The sequence below is a fragment of the Malus domestica genome, chromosome 09 (assembly GCF_042453785.1).
Source record: "Malus domestica chromosome 09, GDT2T_hap1".
Taxonomy (NCBI): Eukaryota; Viridiplantae; Streptophyta; class Magnoliopsida; order Rosales; family Rosaceae; genus Malus; species Malus domestica.
In genome coordinates this window covers 10,410,535-10,424,246 of record NC_091669.1, presented here as the reverse complement: position 1 = coordinate 10,424,246, position 13,712 = coordinate 10,410,535, and the positions used below count along the sequence as shown (strand labels likewise).

The 13,712-nt window shown below is 42.5% G+C and overlaps 1 long non-coding RNA gene across 1 annotated transcript; it reads left to right on the top strand.

Annotated features, from left to right (window-relative positions):
- Positions 1-7,802: 7,802 nt before the first annotated feature.
- LOC139188046 (uncharacterized) lies at positions 7,803-8,767 on the top strand. The gene is made up of 3 exons (XR_011571173.1): positions 7,803-8,076; positions 8,160-8,257; positions 8,433-8,767. It is a non-coding gene; the product is annotated as an uncharacterized lncRNA (long non-coding RNA).
- The last annotated feature ends 4,945 nt before the right edge of the window (positions 8,768-13,712 follow it).

The following is a 13,712-nucleotide window of genomic DNA, read 5'->3' as shown; positions in this document are numbered from 1 at the left end:
GACCCTTAGACTCAAAAGGTTCATTCATTCGAAAGAAGAAGAATATGACACTACTAAACTATTGCATTCCCGAAGCATAATTTTTGCATGCCAGAAGCATGACAGTCGTCGCATGGATACACGTTCCAGGAAGGACAATCCACGGACATGGGAATATTGATGTCGCATGCATGGAGCATGATAGACATATAGGTTCCAATGACTCAACTCCCGGAAGTGGAGATTAAAATCCAAGCTCTATAACGCTCTAGAAGAGGTTATGATCCACATTCTCTAAATTACGACTATTTTAGAAGAGATAGTGTAATGCCCTTGAAGAGGTAATGGATATCCAAAGAAATAAAAAGCTTTTATGCATGCACATGCATATGAGAATATAGGATCACAGATTGATGATAACCAATGGTATTTTTGGTTTTTATAAGTAGCTACTAAATTCATCAATGAGCTGTGTTGATATTGAGTCTCGTTCTTTTTCGTCAACAAAATTATTGGCCAAAAATGGAGAAAGGCAATTCCATGTACGAACTTGAAAAAATGGACCTATATATTTGAATATAATACAAATATCCAAAACATGTTGAACCAAGGAGGTTACATTGGGCATTTGTAATACAGTGAAATACACTCAAATGATATGACACAAGGTATTGAAACCTGAAATTATACTCTTGTAAACAAGTTCATATGAATGGAGAATTATATACGAAGGGTTGTGAGTCGCCCACTTCATATCTCCATAAGTAAATCCCTCAAGTATACATGGGAGCAAATTACTCTGTATAAATTCCAAAAGAAAATGTGTCATGAAGTGTAGAAAATCCTTGAAGGATTCAAATTGCTTGAAGTAAACCCCGGAAGGGTAAAGCATAAAATATGTACTCAATAACAATGGATGGTATAAATTGCCGTAGTGAGTACTATCATTATGATATTGTTGCAACATACTAAAATCTCTTGCAAGAAGTTGATGATATTAAATTAGAACTCCTGAAGAGTTGAATTGAAACTCTCGAAGAGTTTAGAAATAATATAAAGTGTTGAAAGAAATATTGTCTCGAACTGCAGATTGAACAATATGCCAACACAAATCTCATTCATAATGTTTATGATATTAAAGAATCATATAGATTGAAGATTATGAGTTAAATACTCAAATAATGTCGACACTAAGAATGATCATTTATCTCCGTAAGGGTAAAGATAAATTAATATTTGGTCCAGAAGTACCATATTTTAGTGAAGTATATGCTTTATTGTATTTAGCAGAATACATTGAATGAAATCAATCTTATCTATTAATATATCCGAGAAATTACAAATATGTACATACACATGAGTTAAAACAAACAAACAGGATGAAGCCTTTACAAATGTTGCTCATGTGAAGCCTCATTACTCGGAAATACCCCAGAAAGGGGAGGCACTGGAGATTGATTATGTGGCACCCTAGTACTTGGCAAAACAACAAAAGGGGAAGGCATCAGTTGCTTTCAAAATCTAGTAACGAACCTCAAGTAATTATTTACAAGTACGTTTAACACTCTATTCTTGTGCTTGAGCCATCTGATATCTTGTTTAAGACTTGCCACCTCATCCATCAATGATTCAACTTGGCGAGTTTGAGCAAGTAAGCGTTGACCCATATTGGATACAGAGCCCACACACTGAACACTGAGAGCCAGTAAGTCTTGAACAACCGACTCATCAGACCATTTTGAAAGGATCTTATTATCCTTTGGAGTGAGAAAATTCCTAGCTACCACAGTAGCAGTTATGTTATTCTTCATCACAAAGTTCCCAACCGTAAGAGGACAATTAGAAGATAAGAAGAACGGACACCATATATTATCCTGACGCTGCTCGAACGTATCACTCCTAAGACTCAAATCTAAGCAAATGTTAGATGGGCAAGTCATTTTCAGAAATGATGAAGGAAAAAGAAGGTCAAGTAAAATTTCAGAAGTGTAAGAAGGAGGAAATTTCTACAGGCAGCAACTTTCTGATCATACTCTTAAACACAATTGATGTCTCTATAAAAGAAGAGGCAACAGAGCCACTCGTTCAGAGATCAAAGAGGCACTGCTCTTCAAATTTCCAAAGTCAAATTTTCCTGAATAAAGTTCGTTGGCATTTTTCGGACGCAATCTCAGCTTTTTTGGATATCGCGTGCAACTTTGTCAAAGATCTCTAACAAAGTTGAAAACGCGTAAATCTTACTGTTCTAATTACACCACAGTTGCTGACAAGAGTAAAGGCACAACACCACTACCTGCTACTGAAAAATCTCTATATATGTCGATCTCCGTTCTCCATAACAAGGCAGATCTGCAAGAATACCTAACTCTTCCTCATATCTGAGAATGCATCTTCAACAAAGCATCTCAAAATACTCAGTTTTCTTCCTCTCCGAGAATGCCTCTTCAAAACAAGTCACACCAAAGCAAGAGTATCTCATATCTTCAGGGACGAGAGCAAAAATATCTCATATCATGAAATCTCCCTATCCTTTCCTTTGTCCTTGTTCTTACCTGTAAAGACAAGGATAAAGAAAGCAATATGTTGGAACCTCCACTCAAACTTCCGGTAAGGAACCTATTGCCTAGAACCAACTGCCTGGAACCTTTCCTGATTGCTTACTTAGTATTGCTCTCGAGTAGCCATCTTCAACTGTTGTTGGAGCTGGGTCTCCAGTCACCAAGAAGTGACGAACCATCCAAATGCAAGGGTTGCATTCCACTCCTGTATCAGAAGGTAAATACTGCAAGAGAAGATGCCATACATGCATGGGGGAAAAGCAGGGAAAATACTACTTATGCAAGGGGAACAAGTAAGGCAAGTGAAAATGATACATTGAAGCATGCAGAGACAAGCGCAACAAACACGTGTTGATTCATCCCCGACAAAACCGAAGATCACTTGCCACGTGAAGCTCCTCATGGTCCAATTTCATTCAAGATCAAACCTCGAAGCCCTTGAAGAAATCACAAGTTCGATTCAAGATCAAGTGTCCACCACCCTTGAATCAAATTCCGCTCAAGATAAAAAGAGTAAATTCAGACCTTTGGGGTAAGTCTAGCAGAAGGCTCTCTAACCCAGTTCAAGAACAAGCCTGTGGAAAGTTAACAATAAGTAAAGCATCTCTTTCGGCAACTCTTATCGCTAAGAGACTGAAGCAGAATGATCAACGATCAGCCTAAATGATTTGAAATCAGGAGGAGCATCCAAGATAGATCAAGATTTTAACGAGTCAATCGAAGACTTGTGGCCATCCAAAGGGGAGTGTTGTAAATATGGTGGATGTCCACGCTGGCCACTAATCCACTAAGCTACAAGTGGGAATAAAGGTTGTCTTTCGCTATTTGCCAAAGCTTACTCCCTACGACTCATGTTTTCTATATAAATGCAAAACACACCAAACATAGGTAAGTGACTCATGGTAGAGAGAGAAGAAGGAAGAGGAAGAGAGAAAAAGAGAGGAGATAATAGAGAGAGTTATCTTTGTACTCTTATTATTCCAAATTATAATGAAAGCACCACTGCTGCCCTGAAGACGTACTCTAGTCACACTGACTGTAGAGGAACCTCGTAAATTTTGTGTCTTGTTTCTTTTATTCCACTAAACACACTATCGATTTTACAACAGTTTATATTAACCCCATCAAATAACTCCATTATCAGGCTTGGACGTTTGCTAGAAATATAGAAAAATGGACCAGAAGGCTTTTCTAAAAGGGTAATGCTAGGAAGAAATTTAGAGACTAAATTTACAAACTAAATGATATGTCACCAATAAGAATAAACATGTTTATCGACGTGTAAGTAATAAACTTGTTGATGCACAAAATCAGCGAGGACTTTGGTACAACAGAAAGTGTCAGGTTTTATGACCTTCGCTTGGTTGCTTCGGTCACTAGTGAGGATAAGTACGTAAATGAATAGAGACAGAGAAGCAAACACAGGATGTACGTGGTTCACCCAGATTGGCTACGTCCACGGAGTAGAGGAGTTCTTATTAGTAGTGAAGGGCTTACACAAGTACAAAGGATCAAGCTCTCAATTTAGTGAGTTCTTGTGAATGATTTAACACAAATGGCATTAGGCAATATTGTGGGGGAATGACCCCTATTTATAGAAAAACTTGTAGCTTTGTCACATTGACATGTGTCATGTTATGATTGGTTCTTGATGTTGACACGTGCTGCGCTCTGATTGGCTTCTAATCTTGACACGTGTCGAGTAGTGATTGGCCTCCTGGTCGGAGGGGAACTCTTCTGGGTCCTTGACAGTATAGCGTTGGCCGGTGCTCGGTAGTTTCGGGATTGGTCAAGTATGGTACAAACAGTGCTCCCCTAAGTTCCCGAGTGAAGGAAACTCCTCGGTTGGGGACTTGCAAGATCCAATCCCTTGAGTAATCACGAAACTTCTAAGTACCGAAGTGTGGTCTGATCTTCATCTGCCCTTCTCTGGAAGTACCTTTCCTCCATCTGGGAATGGTGTATTTAGCTGATGTTGACGCACAAGGTAATGTATCAATTTCACTTGAAGCTTAGTTGTAGTTTCGGGCTTAGTCAAGTGTGATACAAACCCTATAGTAGGAGTCCCCCAAGTCGCCGAGCTAGGAGATCTGCCGAAAGAGGTGACAGACAAGGTAAGCAGTCAAACTTCCAAGTAAGCAACCCAGGATCAGAGGTTTGACTTCGGCTTCCGGTTGATTGTTCTCATTCTCCTTGTCTCTCATTCAACTGCCAGGATAAGGAGAAGCAAATGGATAAGAGATGATATGAGATACTTTTGCTTTTGAAGAAGTAACTTTCCACATGCTTATTCTTGAACTGTGCTGGAGGGTTTTCTGGTGCCCTTCAGAGTATAAGGCCGACTCAAAAATTTGAGGGTCAAAACAAGTCCATCAAATCTAGAGTACGTTCGACCTTGATGATATGGGATACTTTTGCTGTTGACGGAATAATGAATGTGGTATGGAAAGGTGTCGTGCTGTAGTGATCTGTTTCAGCTCACCGTTGAACCTTCTGCTTCAATCTTTTGCATGGCAGAAGTGGTGTGCAACCTTTGCATTTAAATGGTCCTTCAGAACATTCCCTCATAGTGACTCATCCACGCTTGGCAGCTTCAGTGTAAAGAGCCAATATCTGATCAACTGTCATGAGGTATTTGCCGGTGGAATTCGTGACCTTGACAGCAGTTGAGGATGAGTACTCGAGAGCAATGCTAAGTAAGCAACCAGGCAAAGGCTCCAGGCAGTCAGTTCCAAATTGGAGGTTTGATTTCAGGTTCCGACTGACTGCTCTCTTTCTCCTTGTCCTGCAGGTGTGGACAAGGACAAAGACAAAGACAGGGAGAAAGCATGATATGGGATACTCTTGCTTTCGACCCTGATGATATGAGATACTCTTGTTCTTGGTGTGGCTTATTTGCTGAAGTATTATCGGGGGGAAATAAAGCTGAGTATTTCGAGAGGTTATGTTGAGGGTGCCTTTTCGAATGCGAGAAAGGGTTGAGCATTTTTGCAGGTTTGCCTGTCCGTTGAGGAGGGAGGTCAATGTATATAGGGATTTCCCAATAACAAGTAGTAATGTTATTCCTTTACCCTTCTTGGTCACAGCAATGTAGTGGGAGCTGCCAGCTTCACGTGTTTTAATTTTGTCAGAGCACTTTGAAAAAGTGGTATGTGGTATCTGGAAAGCTGATATTACGTGTGAAGATTACAGACAAGCTTTATCTAAGGAAATCTGGCTCTCGAAGTTCTGAGAGTTGTGCCTCTTCGGTTTTCGAACAAGCAATCCCGTCGAGGATCTGACTCTCGAGATTCGGAAAGCGGTGCTACTCCGGTTTTTGAGAAAGTAATTATGTTGGGAGTCTTTTCTCGAATGTGAGTAAAGGTTGGACGTTCTTGCCAACCTGTCTTGCCGCAAAACACGGAGGTCGACACACATAGGGACTTTCCAGTTGTCAAGCAGTGGTGCTGTTCCTTTACCCTTATGGGTAATAGTAGGGTAGCTGGAACTTCGAAATTCTCGTGCCTAAACTTTGTCAGAGATCTTTGACAAAGTTATATATGGTACCCGAGGAGTTGATGGTGCATATGGAGAGCGGTGATTGAACAGTAAGATTCACGTGCTTTCTACTTCACCAGAAATCTTCGACAGATTGCCCGTAATTTCCGCAAAGCTGAGTGTGCATGTGACAGGTGCTGACGAGGCTGAAAAAGCAGGTGCTTCTTCGATTTCTGAGATCGGCCCTCGTGGTCTCTGAGCAGCCCAGCTTTTGAGAAAGCAAACGCCTCTTCGATTTCTGAGATCGGCCCTCGTGGTCTCTGAGCAGCCCAGCTTTTGAGAAAGCAAACGCCTCATCGATTTCTGAAGCTCCGTCGAGTGCAGATTTTTATAGAGGCTGGCATTAAGTTCCACAGCACACTTGAATCTCTACCAGTAGAAGCTCATTTCTTGCACTTCTAAGATCTTGATTTGTCTGACCTCTTCCTTCTTCAACACATTTGAAAATGTCTGGACCCTCCGACCGTCGTTTTGACTTGAACCTTGGAGAAGAGACAGCCACGCCTTCTCCAGACAACATATGGCGCCCATCCTTCATATCCCCTACTGGTCCTCTTACCGTTGGGGATTCTGTGATGAAGAATGATATGACCGCTGCAGTGGTGGCCAGGAACCTTCTCACTCCCAAAGATAACAGACTACTTTCCAAACGGTCTGATGAGTTGGCTGTTAAGGACTCTCTGGCTCTTAGTGTTCAGTGTGCAGGTTCTGTGTCTAATATGGCCCAACGCCTATTTGCTAGAACCCGCCAAGTTGAATCATTGGCTGCTGAAGTGATGAGTCTCAAACAGGAGATTAGAGGGCTCAAGCATGAGAATAAGCAGTTGCACCGGCTCGCCCATGACTATGCTACAAACATGAAGAGGAAGCTTGACCAGATGAAGGAATCTGATGGTAAGGTTTTACTTGATCATCAGCGGTTTGTGGGTTTGTTCCAAAGGCATTTATTGCCTTCGTCCTCTAGGGTTGTACCTGGTAATGAAGCTTCAAATGATGAACCTCCAATGCCTCCTCCTTCTGGGGTTTTGTCAAGTACTGAGGCTCCGGATAACCACCCTCCGGTGCTTTCTCTTTCTGGGGCTCTACCGACTGCTGAGACTTCCCCTAAGCAACCTTTGTGAAGGCTCCCTTTTGTTTGTTTATTTTGACTCATGTATATGTACATATTTGTGGCTTATCGAAAATATTAATAAATAAGATTTGCTTCATTTCAACATATTGTGTTAAATACACCAAAGCCTTCTTCATAAAGTTCTTTGAATTTTTGCTTTTGTTGAAACCTGTATTGTTGAAGCTTTGTGAGTGAAGCATGTAGTTTGAGGTAGTGTTCCCTTAATTTCCCGAGTGAGGAAAACTTCTCGGTTGGAGACTTGAAAAATCCAAGTCACTGAGTGGTTGTGAGACTGCCGAGTATGAAGGTGCAGTAGCATATGGTGGGAGTCCCCCAAGTCTTCAGGCGAAGAGAGTTGCCGAATGAGGTGTCTCGCGTGTTACTAATTTGTCAAAGTAACGAATCCTTGTTTCGATGTCACACATTCGTATATGCTTTATCTAAAAATATTTCCAACTTTTGTGTGTTTGATGCTGCATGCTATTGACTAGACAAGATCAAGTGCAATTAGTAGCTTTTCTCTCTTTTTCATCTTTTCTTTGGTGGAATTGCTTTTCGTTTCCACTAATCAGCCTGAGTGGATGCAAGATAACACCTTTCTCTATAGCTCAGATTGCAAAGTCGTCTTCATGAAAGTTTTTCCTTATCTTGTGAACTACAACATATCCAAATTTGAGATCCATCGGAGTAGTACAACTTCCGAAATTCAAGTATGATGAGTAACTGTTCATCAATGTTCTGTTAATCCGTCAGACTTGTTGTGAGCTTCGAAACTCCATTTTCTCTTGTTCAGATCAACATACTTTCTTCATCGAAGTTGTTCCTTAACTTGTGAACTACAACATATCCAAATTTGAGGTCCCTCGGAGCAGTATAACTCCAGAAATCCAGGTATGATGAGTGACTGTTTATCATTTGTCTGTCAACCCGTCAGATTTGTTGTGAGCTTTGAAACTCTATTTTCTCTTGCTCAGATCAGCATGCTTTCTTCATTGAAGTTGTTCCTCAGCTTGTGAACTACAACATATCCAAATTTGAGATCCCTCGGAGCAGTATAACTCCAGAAATCCAGGTATGATGAATGACTGGTTATTATTTTTCTGTCAACCCGTCAGATTTGTTGTGAGCTTTGAAACTCCATTTTCTCTTGTTCAGATCGGTATGCTTTCTTCATTGAAGTTGTTCCTCATCGACTCTTTCATAACATATCAAAAATTCAGGATGAACTAACGGTTAAATATTTCCAGATCTTCGAAACATCACAACAGCTTCGAAATCTGCAAGAAGCCGACTATCATGTTTGGAGCTTCAACACTGTAATTTCCGTCGCTCAAACAGAAATGGTTCCTTCTTGAAAGTTGTTCATATGCTCAAGAACTATAGGGTGTCTAAAATTCAGCTCCATTGGAGAAGAGCAGAGGTTGCAGAAATTTGATAGATGAAAGGAGGCGGAAGAGGGAGAGAGAGAAAAAGTCTCTTGGGTTGGATTTCTATTTTGGGGCAGATTCCAATTTTTGTAGCACCTTCATTATTGATGAATTGCTTGTACTTTTGTCCATTATGAAACTTGGGACTTTGGCTTGTTGTTGGATCTATTATAATATGTTTGGGAACATATTTAAGTGAATAAATAAGAAGGAAAATTTTGGGCCCTTGTGGGTGTAAAACAAAAAATGTTTATGTTTACCCAAGTGTTTTTGTACAAGTTCAAGGGCATCTTGGGTTTTGTGAACAAAATTTGTTTATTTGGAGCAAGGTTTTGTGTTGAAGCTTTGTAGGTGAAGCTTTGGTGTTGAAGCTTTCTAGGTGAAGCTTTGATGGTTAAGCTTTGTAGATGAAGCTTTCTAGGTGAAGCTTTGATGGTGAAGCTTTGATGGTGAAAGTATGTAGATGGAGCTTTCTAGGTGAAGCTTTTTTAGGTGAAGCTTTGTAGGTGAAGCTTTTTTAAGTGAAGCTTTTCGGGTGAAGTTTTTTTTTGGGTGAAGCTTTGTGGGTGAAGCTTTTTAGGTGAAGCTTTGTGGGTGAAGCTTTGGAGGTGAAGCTTTTCGGGTGAAGCTTTTTGGGTGAAGCTTTTTAGGTGAAGCTTTGTGGGTGAAGCTTTGGAGGTGAAGCTTTTCGGGTGAAGCTTTTTGGATGAAGCTGTTTTTTTTTTTTTTTTTTTTTTTTTTTTTTTTTTTTTTTGGCGCTTGACACGGTCTTCATTTGCTTGTTTTGTAGTGACTGTGGAAGACGGATTGCTTTCTGATTGAGAAGGGTTCCGGCATCGCTTGCTATGAATGTAAAAGAGTGAGGGCTGAGTTGGCTAAATTACCTCTTTATTGAATTCATTGCCAAATGGCCTTCATTACATAGGATGTCGAACGGCTATAGCTCAACACTTGTACATCGTGAGTCTATTTGTAGTAGTACTTCAAGTGATCAGCGTTCCATGGATGGCCAAGGGTCTTGCCATCGGAGCTTCTAAGTGTGTAAGAGCCAGGGCGACTGATGCCAATGACTTCATACGGTCCATCCCAGTTTGGACTAAGTGTGCCTTCACTCGGGACTCTGTCGCAGAGTAATCTTTTCTTTAAGACCCAGTCTCCTATTTTGAAAGAACGAGGCTTGACCCTAGAGTCATAATAGTTGGAGATGCGCTGCTTGTAGGCGACATTCCTCAAGTGAGCTTGGTTTCTGTGTTCCTCGACTAAATCCAAGTTGAGGGTGAGTTGTTTGTCATTTTCACTTTGAATGTAGTTCTGGACTCGGAATGTTGCTTGCTCGAGCTCAACAGGGACAACCGCCTCTGTGCCAAAGGCAAGTGAGAATGGAGTTTCTCCTGTTGAAGTCCGATATGAAGTGCGATATGACCAAAGAACTTGGGGTACAAATTCTGGCCAACAGCCTTTAGCTTTGTCCAAGCTGGTTTTCAAAGTGCGCTTGATTATTTTGTTGATGGCCTCAACTTGTCCATTAGACTGGGGATGAGCTGGAGAGGCAAAGCATAAGTTGATGTTGAACTTAGAGCAGAACAACCTGAACCTCTTGTTGTCAAACTGTCGCCCATTGTCAGTGACTATCGCATTGGGAATGCCGAATCTACAAAGGATGTTCTTCCACACGAAGTCTTCTATCTTTGCCTCAGTAATGGTTGCCAAGGGTTCTACTTCGGCCCACTTTGTGAAGTAGTCCACTGCAACGACTGCGTAACAGACTTTGCCCTTCCCTGCCGGCATTGGGCCGATCAAATCAAGTCCCCACTGGGCGAAGGGCCAAGGGCTGATCATAGGAGTAAGAGGCTCTGGAGGGGAATGAGGAATAGCCGCATATCGTTGACATTTGTCACATGAGCGGGATACTTTGATGGCATCTTGGTGGAGTGTTGGCCAGTAATATCCTTGGCGAAAAGTCTTGTGTGCTAGGGACCGAGATCCAGCATGATCTCCACAGACTCCCTCATGTATTTCCCGAATGACGATTTCCGCCTCGGCAGGCGTAAGACACCTTAAGTATGGCAGGCTAAAACCTCGCTTATAGAGTTGATCATTGATGATCAGGTAGCGGGTAGACTTGTATCGAATTTGCTTAGCCTGGACTTTATCATTTGGGAGGATGCCATGAGCAAGGAAATTATAGATCGGGGTGATCCAACTATCCCCCTGTTGTAAGTTGCATACTTCTGCGGCCATGGTGCTTGGTGTTGCCAACAGTTCGACATGGATTTTTCTTCCAATCTTGTCTTCCACAGCCGAGGCGAGGCGAGCCAGGGCGTCTGCATGACTGTTTGCCGCTCGAGGAACTTGGGTGATCTGGTAGTGGAAGTGCTTGAGCAAAAGTTGTGTTTGTGCAAGATATGCTGCCATGGAGCTGTCCTTAGCATCAAAGTTGTTGGTAACCTGGTTGACCACCAATTGGGAGTCACTGAAAATATCAATTTGTTTAACCCCGAGGTGTTTGGCCAAACGTAATCCTGCTAGAAAGGCTTCATACTCGGCCTCATTATTTGATGCCTTGAATTTGAAACGAAGAGCATACTCCATTGCTACTTTGTCGGGTGTAGTCAAGACTAGTCCCGCTCCACAGCCCTGTTGGTTGGATGAGCCATCAACATACAGACTCCATGCTGGGGTTGTTGGTTCTATCTTCTGAGCTTCCGGGGGTAATGAAGCCACTGCTTCAGGTGTAGAAGCAATGTCAACCGGATATGTGAAGTCGGCAATGAAGTCTGCCACTGCTTGGCCCTTCTCAGCTGGCTTTGGTTGGTAGGAGATGTCAAACTCACCCAACGCTATTGCCCATTTGATCATTCGCCCTGAAGTGTCAGGACTTTGGAGTATCTGTCGAAGAGGATAATTTGTAAGCACGATGATGGAGTGCGCTTGGAAGTAAGGGCGGAGTTTTCGAGCAGACATGACCAATGCCAGAGCCAATTTCTCAATGTTAGAGTACCGTGTCTCCGCATCTTGTAAGGCTTTGCTAGCGTAGTAGACAGGTCGCTCAATATTCCCATCCTTTCGAATGAGAACGGAACTTACGACTGAAGCTGATACCGATAGGTAGATAATGAGAATGTCTCCTACCTCGGGCTTGGAGAGTAGAGGGGCTTTACTCATGTACTCCTTGAGGTTTTTGAATGCCTCGGCACATTCATCAGTCCATGTAATGTACTTCCTACTTCCCTTAAGTGCTTTAAAAAAGGGAGCACATTTGTCTGTGGCCTTAGAAATGAACCTGGTTAAGGCTGCCACCTTGCCAGTAAGGCTCTGGATGTCCTTTAAAGTTACCGGTTCCTTCATGTCGAGGATTGCTTTGATCTTCTCGGGATTAGCTTCAATGCCTCGTTGGCTAATCATGAAACCTAAGAATTTGCCAGAGCCTACGCCGAAGGCACATTTGTTGGGGTTTAACCTCATTCGATACCTCTTCAAAATAGTGAAAGTTTCAGATAGGTTGGTGATGTGTTGGTCAGCATGTTTGCTCTTGACTAACATATCATCAACGTAAACTTCCATGCTCTTCCCAATCTGCTCGGCGAACATTGAGTTGACTAGTCTCTGATAAGTCGCTCCTGCATTCTTTAGGCCGAAATGCATGACTTTATAGCAGTATAGTCCTCTGTCGGTAGTGAAGGCTGTGTGTTCTTGATCCGAAGGGTTCATGAGGATTTGGTTGTATCCTGAGTAAGCATCCATGAAGCTCAGGAGTTCACACCCGGCCGTAGAGTCTATAAGTCTGTCAATAAGAGGAAGAGGGAAGCTATCTTTCGGACACCCTTTGTTTAGGTCGGTGTAGTCAACACACATTCTCCACAAGACCTTTTGAAGCAAAAGACTTTCTTTGGTCGAATTTTTCTTAACAAGGACCACATTTGCTACCCATGTCGGGTAATTGACTTCGCGGACAAAGCCTATGCCTTTGAGTTTTTCAACTTCTGCTTTCATTGCCTCGTATCGTTCAGCGTCATAAGATCTTCGCTTCTGTCTCACCGGCTTGATCTTGGGGTCAATACTCAAACGATGACAGATGACATCGGGAGAGATGCCTGGCATGTCCTCGTATGACCAGGCGAAGACTTCAGTGTTCTCTTTCAAAAAAGATATCAATGCTAACCGAAGGGGTGGTGACAATGTGGTGCCAATCTTCACCATGCGATCTGGATAATCTCTTGAGATAGGTACCTTCTCCAACTCTTCAGCAGGTTGGGCTTGCTGGGTGAAAGAGTCATCTCGAGGATCATCGGGTTGATTGTTGCTATCAGGAAGATCCAAGTTCGCTTCATCTAGGCTGGTCTTTGTGACTTGGTCATGTACAGACAGGGTTTCCTTGGGTCCGGGCAAGTGTTGTTGCTTAACTGAAGTGTTGTAACATGATCGTGCACTAAGCTGATCTCATCTGATGTAGCCGTTGCCATGGGGGGTTGGAAATTTCATCAACAGCATATGCGTGGATACCATAGCCTTGAGATCATTGATGCCTGTGCGCCCAAAGATGACATTGTATGCCGTTGGGCAGTCAACCACTAGGAAGTTAGTGGTAATGGTAGCCGTGTAAGGGCCTGTACCAATAGTAAAGGGTAAATGTATGCTCCCTAAGGGTTGCACGATATCACCGGAGAAGCTTATCAGAGGAGAAATCGAGCGATCGAGCAAGTGTTCAGCTACACTGAGTGCCCTGAAAGCTTCGGCAAACATGATATTGACCGAAGCCCCTGTGTCTACGAGGATTCGTCGAACATCAAAGTTGGCTATGTGAGCCTCCACGATCAATGGGTCGTTATGAGGGTAGATGATGCCTCTTTCTTCCTCAGGGTAGAAACATATCGGATCCCAGTTAGGCTTTTGATACTTCCCTCCCCTGATGTCTTCCACGTGAAACACTTGGTGACCAGGCCTCATAATTCGTTCACTGTTTTTCATGGCCCTATTGGAAGATTCAGATATGGGTGTGCCGCCGCTTATGGAATATATGACATTCACCTGGCGTTGGTTACGGTTATCCCTTTGAGGGTGAAGGAGGAATTGATCAATTTTTCCTTCTCGTGCCAAAGC